A 12,989-nucleotide genomic window follows, 5' to 3' on the forward strand; every position below is an offset into this window, starting at 1 on the left:
TCACTGACAGCGCCCTAAGTTGACACACATGGGAGACAAATTGGAACCAAGACTTCAAGACAACAATTATTTAAAAAAAGATCTTACATAATGTTGCTATTTCTTCTAAAAATAAGAACACTAAAGATGAGACTTTTTAATGACTACAAGAATTAAATGAGTATAAACAAATATCCTGTACTCATGCCAGCTTCTCTCTGCATCCACAGAGACACTTACCAATCATCGACACTCACTGTAATCTCTTACTTTCACGGCAAGTCACCCAACACAGCACTTAGATTGTAAACTCTCCAGGGCATGGATTATTTTTCCTATTATGTGCTTTTAGAATTCTTGCACTTATTGTATTATAAGTCACTTTATACTATTGTTTACTTTGTAAAGTGTTACCTACACCATGGGTGCGCAAACTTTTGACCCTGTGCCCCCCCTGCCTTCTCACCTTCTGGCTCGCGCCCCCCGTCCTGCAAGGCTCCAGCATCAATTGATGTTGCGGGGTCATGTGAGGTCACGTGACTCCGTGGTGTTATTTGACGCCAGTTACCATGGCGATGCATCGCCGAAGATCAGGTAGAAGAAGCTGCAGAGGCTTTGCACAACCCCCCCCCCACCAACGCACTTAATTTAAGAGCCTTGGGGGAGATCCCAGGACCTCTGTAGCCGCCGGGCCCGCTCCTGGAAATTCTCCAGCATCTTTGCGCACCCCTGACATACACTGTTGATACCATATAAATAAAAATATGCATACATACATACATACATACAAGAGAATAGCAACCTTTCGGGCATTGTACCGCTAAAAACAATCCAACTTTACATTTGTTCTTCATTTTATTAGAACCAATTTTTAATCTCTGGACTAACATAATGCCACCCTCTACACGCATCATTTTTAGAAGATTTAAAGCAGCAGTCTGTACTAATCTGTTTTTTTTTTTTTTTTTAAAGCATATCATTTAAATAGATATCTCTTTGCCGTTTAGAACACTGTTTTGATCAACAGATTAAATCTGATGCTTTGTTCACACGTGTTTGAAATATTAAGTGTCCGGGAAATTTAAATGGAGATCTCTCCAGAGCCCAATAAGGTCAAAAGGTTACCATGGTTTTCTCAGAAGCTAGAGAGAAATCATATTTTTTAACGCTACAAAAAATATATTTTTTAAAGAGTACGACATCCTCAGGGGAAATATACTAATATTGTTTGCGTTAAACTCCTATAGCAGTGTTTCCCAACAGGGGTTCAACGGCACCCTGGGCTTCCATGAGATGATTAATAAGGGCAGCGTAATTTCCCCGTTCTCGCAGCGCGGGGCAGTTGCTAGGGGCCTGGGCAATTTCCTCCATCCTGATTGGCTGCTGCTGGGTAATGCAGCCAATCAGGAGGAGGTAGAATAAAGCAGATGCGCGCAGTCTCAATAGATCCCCTTGATTCACAGTATGTGCTCTCCCTCTGCAGCTTTCACTCTCCCATGATCAGCGGGGTGGATAGGAAACATGCAAACAAAAAGCGCAAAAAGGAAAAACACATTTAGACCTCCTGAAGAAGCGTCATATGACGCGAAACGCGTAGAGTTGACCTCATCACGCATCGAGGAGTGGACGTGACGACGGGTGCTCGGTCGATTGCGGTGGTTTTCCCCTGACTTTGCCTGAAAGCTGGTCCCTGTTTCAACCACATGTAAGCTAATAACATCTAGCTATTTCCCAGGACTTTTTCCATCACTAGATCTATGGGCTTTTGTTGCAGGGATCCTCATTAGTGCCTAATCAGGAGGAGGTGTCAGGAACCTGGGGGTGTGGCCAAGCAGAAGAGGAAGAAGCATGAATAGAAGAGAGATGAGGCTGTATGTATATGTCAGTCCTCTGTATTTGTTCTCTCCTGTTGTGTGTGTGTGTGTTTGTTTTCTGTTACTGTCTCTGTCCCGTGTCTTCTATCACTGACTGTCTCTGCCCTGTGTCTTCTGTCACTGCCTGTCTCTGTCAGGGCCGCTGACAGGGGGGGAGAGCCGGGATAAGTGTCCCGGCACGGTGGCTGTGGGGATACCAGCTGGTGCTGCAAGTTGGGCCCGGCAAACTTCTGCTTCCCGCTGCCGGACCTCTGATTGCCGTAGCCGTGCCCCGGCTCTCCTCAGCTGCTGCCTCCTCTTTTCATGCCGCCATCCTCTCTCTCCCTCCAGTGCACGCAGGAAGCTGGGTGCACCCGCAAGTCAGGCTCAGCTTCCGGTGGGAGAGAGAGGCAGGCCTGGCATGGGAAAAGGAGGAAGCATCTGAAGAGAGCCGAGGCCTGGCTGCGGCAACCAAAGGTAAGTGGGCGGGAATTGTATTTGTGTGTTTGTGTGTGGGGGGGGGGGAGGGGTGTGTGTGAGGGAAATTGTATTTCTGTGTGTGGGGGGCGGGGGATTTGTGTGTTTGTGTGTGTGTGTGTGTGTGTGTGAGTGTTTGGGGGGGGGTTGAGGGAAATTGTATATGTATGTGTGTGGGGGGGTTGTATTTGTGTATTTCTCTTCAGCAGACAAAAACAAAATAGCTTCTCTTCAGCATAGAAAACAAGGCAGCTTCTCTTCAGCATGCAGGACACAGACAGCTCATCACACATGTACTTTGAAAAAACAGACCTTATAGCAGTAATCTCTTCAGTATTTCAGTCCTGTCTCCTGACCAGCTAGCTTGCATGTGTGTACAGCCTGGGGTTTTTAAAACACCTTGATTATGCAGCTGGGGTCAGACTAATTAAGAAGCCCTTCTCAACTGAAACTTAACCTCGTCACTGCTGCACTGCAAGCCTAAACATAGGTTTGCCAGGTATATGGCTGGTGCTCGTTCATTCACCCTGTCATATTCCTCCCCTGTTAGTGTGTGGCTGGGGCCACGCACGGCTGAAGCCCGACCATCCACCCCTTCTCTAGAAAATAAGTCAGCATTTGCATTGTCTTTTCCAGGCCTGTGCTGAATCTCAAATGAGAAGGGTTAGAGGGCCATATACCACCTGGTCAATCTAGCATTGGAGTCCTTCATATTATTTAACCACTTCAATGGAGCATGGTCCATCACCAGAGTAAAATGGACTCCTGCCAGGTAATGTCTCAAAGTCTCGATTGCCCACTTTACTGCGAGGCACTCCTTCTCAATCACTGAGTAGTTTTTTTCCCTCGGGAACAATTTCCTACTCAGAAAAAGGATCGGATGTTCCACTCCCTCAAACTGTTGTGACAACACTGCCCCTAGCCCTATCTCTGATGCATCTGTTTGCACTACAAAAGGTCTGTTGAAGTCTGAGCTTCTAAGGACGGGACCCTCTGATAGACACCTTTTTATGTCCTCAAAGGCCCTCTGACACTCTGCATACCCTAAGTATTTGGTTTCCGCCTTACCTAAGGCACATTTCTAAGGGTTGACTGTGAGCCCTGCCTCTCAGAGATTTGAGGACCGCTTTCAGCCTATTTAGATGGGCCCGCAAGTGTTTACTATAAATGACAATGTCATCTAGGTAGGATAGGGCATAAGCCCTATGGGGTCTCAGCACTTTATCCATGAGTCTCTGAAATGTGGCTGGGGCTCCATGCAGTCCAAATAGCATTGTCAAAAACTGGTATAAACCCATGGGAGTGGCAAAGGCTGTTTTGCACTTGGAGTTTTTCTCTAAAGGTATTTGCCAGTATCTTTTTGTTAAGTCCAGCGTGGATATATATTCCGCGTTACCAAGGGCGTCAATTAACTCGTCCACCCTTGGCATCGGATAACATGCCCTTGCGGTCGGAGCGCTTCCTATCCCCAGTAGCCTCCGATATGGGGCTCTGCTATTGCAGCAATATTTAATGCGTTTTTAAACACCAGGCGCACCTCTGGCTGATGTATGTGAGCACCAGGCATGCAGCTGAAGGCGCTCAGCCATAATTCAAGAGGTATGCCTGTATATGATGGACGAATGAATCCCGTGACCTACACATGTTTCATGTAAACAGGCACTACTTGTGCACTATTATAGTAACCACTGATTCTGCTTCCTACACTGTCTGGATGTATACATGACTATATGCTTTATACAAACAGGCACTACCCATGCACTGTTCAGCAGCTGTTAATCCCATTCTCCACACTGCTTGGGACATACATGTTCCCATGTTCCATGTAAACAGGCATTACTTGTGTACTGTTATAGCAGGTACTGACTTTGCTCGCTACACTGTCTGATACATACATGATACTCTAAGGTCCTTATCTCTGATCTCAACATGTAAACAGACACTACCTGTGTACTGTTATAGTAATCACTGATACTACTATGACTCATTGATTTGTGTGACATTGGGCTATGAAGATGCTCACTGCGATTACTTACCTGTGAAAGCATCTGCTCATACCCCTGCTGAGGGTTTACCCAACACCTCCTATCACAGATTGTGGTGGTGTCATCAGGACTCTGGGCAACTGGATATGCAATCAGTGCATATCTAAGGTATCCAGGCAGCTAACTACCATTCACACACGATACCTTATGCTCTGGATCATCACATGTTAACAGGCACTACGTGTGCACTGCTATAACAACTACTGACACGCACTGATTCAGGTGATACTGGGCTACGCAGGTGTCTACTGTATTCACTTAACCTTGGCACCTATTTGTCCATATCCCTATTTGGGGCTACATACACATCACCTAGCATATACTGCGGTGGTATCTATGGGACTTTTGCCCTAGCATTACCTCAGTAGGTTGGAGAGTTTAGTGATTATTACTTTGGTTCATTTGTCCTATTTTAATTCGCTGTATACTGGCTCTTAAGAGTACTATACTTGATCCACAGCGTTCCCCCATTATTTTATTGTTCTGAGTCACGACTCAAATAAATTTACACTAATTTTACTGTTCACCCATTCCCCCCCAACAACACATGGATTCTGGTTACACCTGGTTATATATACATAGTGGATGAGTGCTCTCCTTGGGGCTCCTGTTCTCTTGTTGTTGTCATATCCTAGTATTCCCCTGATAGTAGCACCTCCATCCAGGCATCTCCAGCTAGCAGTAGCGAGAGTTCCCCTTCCTCTCCCTCTAGTTCGTTAAAATGGACACCTGCCAGGTAATGTCTCAAAGTCTCGATTGCCCACTTTACTGCGAGGCACTCCTTCTCAATCACGGAGTAGTTTTATTCCCTCGGGAACAATTTCCTACTCAGAAAAAGGATCGGATGTTCCACTCCCTCAAACTGTTGTGACAACACTGCCCGTAGCCCTATCTCTGATGCATCGGTTTGCACTAAAAAAGGTCTGTTGAAGTCTGAGCTTCTAAGGACGGGACCCTCTGATAGACACCTTTTTATGTCCTCGACGGCTCTCTGACACTCTGCATACCCTAAGTATTTGGTTACCGCCTTACCTAAGGCACATTTCTAAGGGTTGGCTGTGAGCCCTGGCTCTCAGAGATTTGAGGACCGCTTTCAGCCTATTTAGATGGGCCCGCCAGTGTTTACTATAAATGACAATGTCATCTAGGTAGGATAGGGCATAAGCCCTATGGGGTCTCAGCACTTTATCCATGAGTCTCTGAAATGTGGCTGGGGCTCCATGCAGTCCAAATGGCATTGTCACAAACTGGTATAAACCCATGGGAGTGGCAAAGGCGGTTTTGCACTTGGAGTTTTTCTCTAAAGGTATTTGCCAGTATCTTTTTGTTAAGTCCAGCGTGGATATATATTCCACGTTACCAAGGGCGTCAATTAACTCGTCCACCCTTGGCATCGGATATGCGTCAAACTTGGATACCGCATTGACTTTTCGGAGGTCCACACAAAATCTTACCTTCCCATCGGGTTTATGGACCATAGCTAGTGGACTACACCACTCACTGCATGATTCCTCAATCACTCTTAAGTGTAACATTTATTGTACCTCCTTCTTTACCAGGGCCCTACGACTTTCAGGCAACCTATAAGGACAGGAACGTACTTTTACCCCCGGTGCTGTCTCGATCACATGTGAAATTAAATTAGTTTGCCCTGGCATATCAGAAAAAACATCATGGAATTGTGTAATTATTTCTAACAAGTCCCCTTTTTGTTCAGAGGACAACTGTCTACCCATTGGGATTTTATCGTCACCCACAATGTTCTCCCGTGGGGGCTGAGGACCCAAGTCCGTTTCCTCCTCCACCGGGTGGATGAATAGAGACCGCTGCATCTTCCAGAGTTTCAGCAAGTTCACATGGTAAATTTGTTTACCCTTCCTGGACCCTGGTTGAGCGATCTCATAATCCACATCACCCGTGCGGCGGAGTACTTTGAATTGGCCCTGCTATTTGGCTAGGAGTTTGCTCTCACAACTGGGTAACAACAACATCACCTGATCTCCTGGGTGAAACACTCTCATACTAGCATTTTGATTGTAATGTCTCTCCTGACTGTCTTGGGCTGATCTAAGATTCTCCCTAGCAAACTGGCCGACCACATCTAGGCCCTTCCTAAGGATCTAAGGACACAGCCACTGATACACACACACACAGCCACTGATACACACACACACAGCCACTGACAGACACGCAGCCACTGACACACACACTGATACATACACACAGCCTCTGATACACACACACGCAGCCACTGACACACACACGCAGCCACTGACACACACACACGCAGCCACTGACACACACACACGCAGCCACTGACACACACACACGCAGCCACTGACACACACACACGCAGCCACACAGATACACACGCAGCCACACAGATACACACACACACTCGCTCTCCCCTATACCCACACACACTCGCTCTCCCCTATACCCACACAGACACAAACAGTGAATTACAGGCAACGACGGATGTGAGTGACTGGAGAGGGGGCCAGGGGCACTTGGGAGGGAGGGAGGGGGCCAGGGGCACTTGGGTGGGAGGGAGGGAGGGAGGGGGACCAGGGGCCCTTGGGTGGGAGGGTGGGAGGGGGACCAGGGGCACTTGGGTGGGAGGGTGGGAGGGGGACCAGGGGCACTTGGGTGGGAGGGTGGGAGGGGGATCAGGGGCACTTGGGTGGGAGGGTGGGAGGGGGACCAGGGGCACTAGGGGGACCAGGGGCACTTGGGTGGGAGGGTGGGAGGGGGACCAGGGGCACTTGGGTGGGAGGGTGGGAGGGGGACCAGGGGCACTTGGGTGGGAGGGTGGGAGGGGGACCAGGGGCACTTGGGTGGGAGGGTGGGAGGGGGACCAGGGGCACTTGGGTGGGAGGGTGGGAGGGGGACCAGGGGCACTTGGGTGGGTGGGTGGGGGACCAGGGGCACTTGGGTGGGTGGGTGGGGGACCAGGGGCACTTGGGTGGGTGACCAGGGGCACTTGGGTGGGTGGGGGACCAGGGGCACTTGGGTGGGTGGGAGGGGTACCAGGGGCACTTGGGTGGGTGGGAGGGGGACCAGGGGCACTTGGGTGGGTGGGTGGGGGACCAGGGGCACTTGGGTGGGTGGGTGGGGGACCAGGGGCACTTGGGTGGGTGGGTGGGGGACCAGGGGCACTTGGGTGGGTGGGAGGGGGACCAGGGGCACTTGGGTGGGTGGGAGGGGGACCAGGGGCACTTGGGTGGGTGGGAGGGGGACCAGGGGCACTTGGGTGGGTGGGAGGGGGACCAGGGGCTCTTGGGTGGGTGGGAGGGGGACCAGGGGCACTTGGGTGGGTGGGAGGGGGACCAGGGGCACTTGGGTGGGTGGGAGGGGGACCAGAGGCACTTGGGTGGGTGGGAGGGGGACCAGGGGCACTTGGGTGGGTGGGAGGGGGACCAGGGGCACTTGGGTGGGTGGGAGGGGGACCAGGGGCACTTGGGTGGGTGGGAGGGGGACCAGGGGCACTTGGGTGGGAGGCAGTGACTGGGTGGGGTGACTTACCTTGCCGCCGGACGCTTTCCCCTGCTGCCCCCGATATCCCCTGCTGCCCGGGACGGGAGGTGGGCTTGGGGGGACGGGAGGTGGGCTCGGGAGGGAGTGCCACGGGAGGTGAGCTCGGGAAGCTGGCTGCGGGGGGAAGCTGGCCGCGGGGGGAAGCGGGCCGCAGTAGGAGCTTGAACTTCCCCCTCCGTCCCACGTTGGGAGCGGGGGGGGGAGGAAGGGAGCAGGCCCTGCTTGCCCTGCGCAAGCGCGCGGGACCGCAGGGGGAAATCGCCGGCATTTTTTTAAAATTGAGCAGGGGGGACGGGAGACACCGCGCGGCCAGCCTCGCTGCGACCCGGCAATTTTGGTGCCGTGGCCCGGTGCCGGGTCGCGACCCACCGTTTGGGAAACGCTGCCTTAGTGCATATGTGGTGTGCCCTAACCAGTGTGGATGTAAGACCTAATAGTCCCTGTCACTGGCTAGTGAGATCCACATCTGTGGCCCACATCAATATTATTCTATTCTAGAGATAGATGGCAAACTCCTGTGAGTTTGTCAGTACATCAGACGTCGCTGTGACGTCATCCCGACGCGCGTTTCGTTCCTAGCAAGGGAACTTCTTCCTGGGAGGGGAGGCGCCCTGAACAGACCTGCTTTATATACCCTGTGGTTGCCATGAAACGCTAGTGACGTAATTACGAGGGGGGCTCCTCCTTTACCCAGTGTTGTCAGCACGGCCCGTGGTATTAAATTGCCATATGAGGTCTGTAACCAGGGTGTCCTTGTGGCTAAAAATAGATGTAATTGTTTAAAAAATAAAGCTGATGCACGCAAAATTACTGATTCCTTTATTGTGTGATGTAGAGCATATATATGCCCTATGGTAATTGCTGTATTATGAGGATCTAGGTACTATGGTGGATACACACATAAACATGGGTATACAGGATGGATCTAAGGTAAGTATATAAGTGTAAATCCTATCCATGGTGTGTTCAAATGCCTTGAGATTAAACAGAGCACAGTGTGGGATGGATTTCACAGGATGACATTCATTCACCCTGTCACAGGGGGGAATTGTGTTTGTGTGTTTGTGTGTGTGTGGGGGTGAGGGAAATTGTATTTGTGCATGGGGGGGGGGTGTTTGTATTTGTGTTTGTGCGTGTGTGTGTGGGGAATTGTATTTGTGTGTGGGGGGGCAAATGTATTTGTGTTAGGGGGTAATGGTATTTGTGTGTGGAGGGGTAATTGTATCTGTGGGGGGTAATTGTATTTGGGGGGTGGTGTTTGTATCTGGGGGGGTGTAGTAGTGTCTGTATTGGGGGGAGGGGGGTTGTGTGGGCAGTGTGGAAGGGGGAATTGTATGTGTAATGGGGGAAATTGTGTTTGTGGCCAGTAGAGGGGGAAATGAGTGTGAGGAAAGTGGGGGATTGAGTGAAAGCGGGGGGGGGGGGGGAGAGAAGATAGAGAAATAGGGTAAGGGGAGTGAGGAAGAGAGGGGGAAAGAGTGAGAGACAGGGGGGGGAGAGAAATACGGGTGTGAAAGGGGAGGGCTTTCATTGCCACCAACATGGGGGCCGGGAGGGGGGGGGGTGCGGGGAGGGTGCCTCAGCAACTGAGCAGTGTGATTAAGGATGCCCCGAGAGAACAAAGGTTGGAAACCACTGTGCTATAAACTTCTGGGGTATTATGCTTTAAGTGTCAGATAGACCTATGGACAACATGCTTACATGTAAACCTGAAGGGCTACATATTATTAAACTAAGGGATGGGGGTTTGTTTAAAGCAACAGTAATGGAAAAAAACACTTGCATGATTGCCATTGTAGTTGTAATTGTTACTTCGGGTAGCATTAAAGTACATTATTGGTATTACATAAAATGCAAACTATTAAATAAAGCTTGTTTGTAATACATCAACTACACAGATCATTTTTATCTGGTTTAACATACTGTAGTAAAAAAAAGTGTCTGCTATTTCAAGCAGACGCCAATGGTGTTAATACACAGCAAAGAATCCTCCATGTAAATTTATGGCAATAGTGCTCTGTCACCATCTGGTGGTGATGCTTCATAAATGCAGACGGATCAATATAATATGAAGGCCCTGAAGCACTAAGCCAGGGTTGGCCAACTCCGGTGTGCTCAAGGGCCACTAACAGGTCAGGTTTTCAGGATATCTGTTTCAGCACAGGTGGCTCAGTACTGATTGAGCCAACCAGAAATAATTCCTGTAGTTCAATAAATTAGAATATGGTTAACGGGAGGAATATCGCTAATGGGATTAATTTCTAAATAGCTAATGGGATTCATTTCTAAATAGCATGTATGTGCGTTAGTGGCATATAACATGTCTATAAACAAAGTACTGTCACATTAACTGAGAACTATGTCAGAAAGAACTATGCTGCATTATTCCCCTCCCTCTGTATGCATATCAACTAATACTGTTGCTATTTATACTTCTCTGACATTTATTATTGGACCTACAATTATGGAGTTGTGCTTTTATGCATGTGGGTTTCTTCTTTATAAGTACAGATAGTGATTCCAAGTGATGTCAATGAATACAGTTTTGTATTTTACTGATTTGGGGTATAATTGCTTTTTATTGATAGTTTTGTGAGCCCGAGGTTAATACAACTTAGAACCAAGTTACATTTCTCCAATAAATCTATTGGAACTGTACAAATGTCAATTGCAACAAACTTAAGTACAATACTTAAATAATATAAGGTTATTTCCCTGCATTAACTGTAGCACGATTTATTGAATCTGGGCTGAATACGATTTGATCCTAATTAGCAAGTTTCCATTCAATTTGACATACCAGGAGTTAAAAATAACGTCAACCTTTTAACTGGAGTAAAACATGAAGCCCACGTTATTTTGTTCGGTGAATATATTATCTTATTTAAATATCAAGTAATTTATGCTGATGCCCTTAAGTGAATCTGGTCCAAGCATTTTTACATAAACCATTGGAATACAGAAGTGGCCTACATTGTGTTGCTTTGCAAAGAGCTTGCTACTGAAAAGGTAAACAGAACTGCCAAGCATGAGTGATATGCATTGACTATACAGTATGTGAGTAATTGAACTCACCAATTTCTTTGTCTTAGCTCAGCACTACATAAAAAACAAAAAACAAACAAAATACAACAGAAAAAAACCTCCTACACGTTTCAGGCTCTAAAAACCTTTCTCAAGTAGTATGGTTGGGACTGTGTGTTAAGCACTCTAATATATTCCCTCCTGTGTACTCAAAAAGCAACTGAAGGTAATTGTAGTTAATAGTAATCACATTTGTTGCTATGACAATAGAGGACACATAATACAAAAAAAATGTAAACCAATGATGTTGAATCAAAAATACATGCTAAGATACACTTTGATAAATCAACATAGTAAATGAATCCTGGTAAAGATATAATGTGTTCCAAACCTAATGTATACAACAGACAGAAAAACAAAAGAAACCTTAATTTGTAGTACACAGGTCTAAGGAAAAGCTATTAAAGACAAAATGTATATAGCAATTTACATAATATCTAAAAAAAATTAAAAAAAACAGCTCTTTCCTATGTCAAATGCAACAGATGTGGTACATAAAGGACATGTTAAAGAAAAAAAGGCCAAATATGTAATGTTAACCAAGAGGGATTATAAAATACAACATTTAAATGACAGAATCGGATGGTCTGATGTTATATAGGATGAAAATCACAAAGAACAATACCCAAAAATAGATCAAGAAAAAAGGGGATTATCTTGTTAAGTTGTATTACCATAAATAATATATATATCCAAACTTTTAATAAAGTGTACCATGTCTGCAACTGATCAAAGTTTATAAAGTTACGTAGAACAGAACCAGGTCCTGGTATAAAAAGGACTAAACATTATAAAGAGTTCTCAAAGAAAGTACTTCAGATCCCACTGTGAGTTTAACCCCTTAGGGATCAGTGTATCCAGCGTGAAAATCCAGTGGGCCTCTCTGCGGTAAAGCATGTTAATTCTATCTCCGCCTCTATATTGGATCTGTATATGTTCGATACCAATACATTTAAAATTATTCAGAGACCCATTTTGGCATGTACTGAAGTTGTTAGACACTGGATGCATCTGATCCTGTTTCAGAATGAGCCTCATATGCTCAAGAATTCTGAACTTAAACAAACGTGTAGTGAGACCAATGTACTTCTTCTTACAACCACAAATCAACATGTAGATAACATATTCAGTTTTACAGTTTATAAAAGCAGAAATATTGTATGACTACGTATCATCTATATTTGTAAAAATTTTGGATCTCAAAATGTATTTGCAGATTTTACATCTTCCGCAGGCAAAGCAACCCACTAGCTTAGGAAAGAATTCTTTTTTAATTACGGTTCTATCCTTCCTAATTACACTAGGGGAAACTATATTGCCCAAGGTTTGTGATTTTTTAAACACCAGCTTAGGTCTGACTGCGGTGACTTCTTTAAGCAAAGGGTCTATAGTCAAAATTGGCCAGTGTTTATTAACAATATTTCTGATAAAATTAGCTTGTCTACTGAATACTGTAATAAAGTATGGAGGGTCTACGTTGGACACATGAACATCCTTTTTTGTTTTCCTTTGTTCGCTTTTTTCCATAGATCTATGTATGAGATCATCTCTGTTTAAATGAAGAGCATTAAGATGTGCTTCTAATAAAATCTCATGATCATAGCCTCTGGATAAAAAACGATCTGTTAATTCAACAGATCTTGAATGATAATCCTCGAGATTCTAACTATTTCTTCTTAGGCGTATAAATTGCCCATAGGGAATACCCCTAAAGAGACTTCAACTATGTCCACTGCTTGCATGTAGTAACGTATTCCTTGAATTTTCTTTGCGGAAAATATCCGTGTGTACCTGTATCAGTTCCCCACGAGGTTGGTGTACAAAATAAAGCAAATTGGACTCAGTAATAATGTATGCACCTAGATTGAAAACTGGTTGAAGGATAGACAACAGAGGGTTGTCATAAATGGAACTTTTTCAAGTTGGGCTAAAGTCGTGAGTGGAGTACCTCAGGGATCGGTACTGGGACCCCTGCTTTTTAACTTGTTTATTAATGACCTTGAGGTTGGCTTCG

The 12,989-nt window shown here is 46.4% G+C and overlaps 1 protein-coding gene across 4 annotated transcripts in view; it reads right to left on the reverse strand.

The window, feature by feature from the left end:
- Positions 1-12,989, reverse strand: part of TTC6 (tetratricopeptide repeat domain 6) — a 230,889-nt gene that overhangs the window by 75,661 nt on the left and 142,239 nt on the right. The window lies entirely within an intron of this gene.

Source organism: Ascaphus truei, chromosome 9, assembly GCF_040206685.1.
Source record: "Ascaphus truei isolate aAscTru1 chromosome 9, aAscTru1.hap1, whole genome shotgun sequence".
Lineage (NCBI taxonomy): Eukaryota > Metazoa > Chordata > Amphibia > Anura > Ascaphidae > Ascaphus > Ascaphus truei.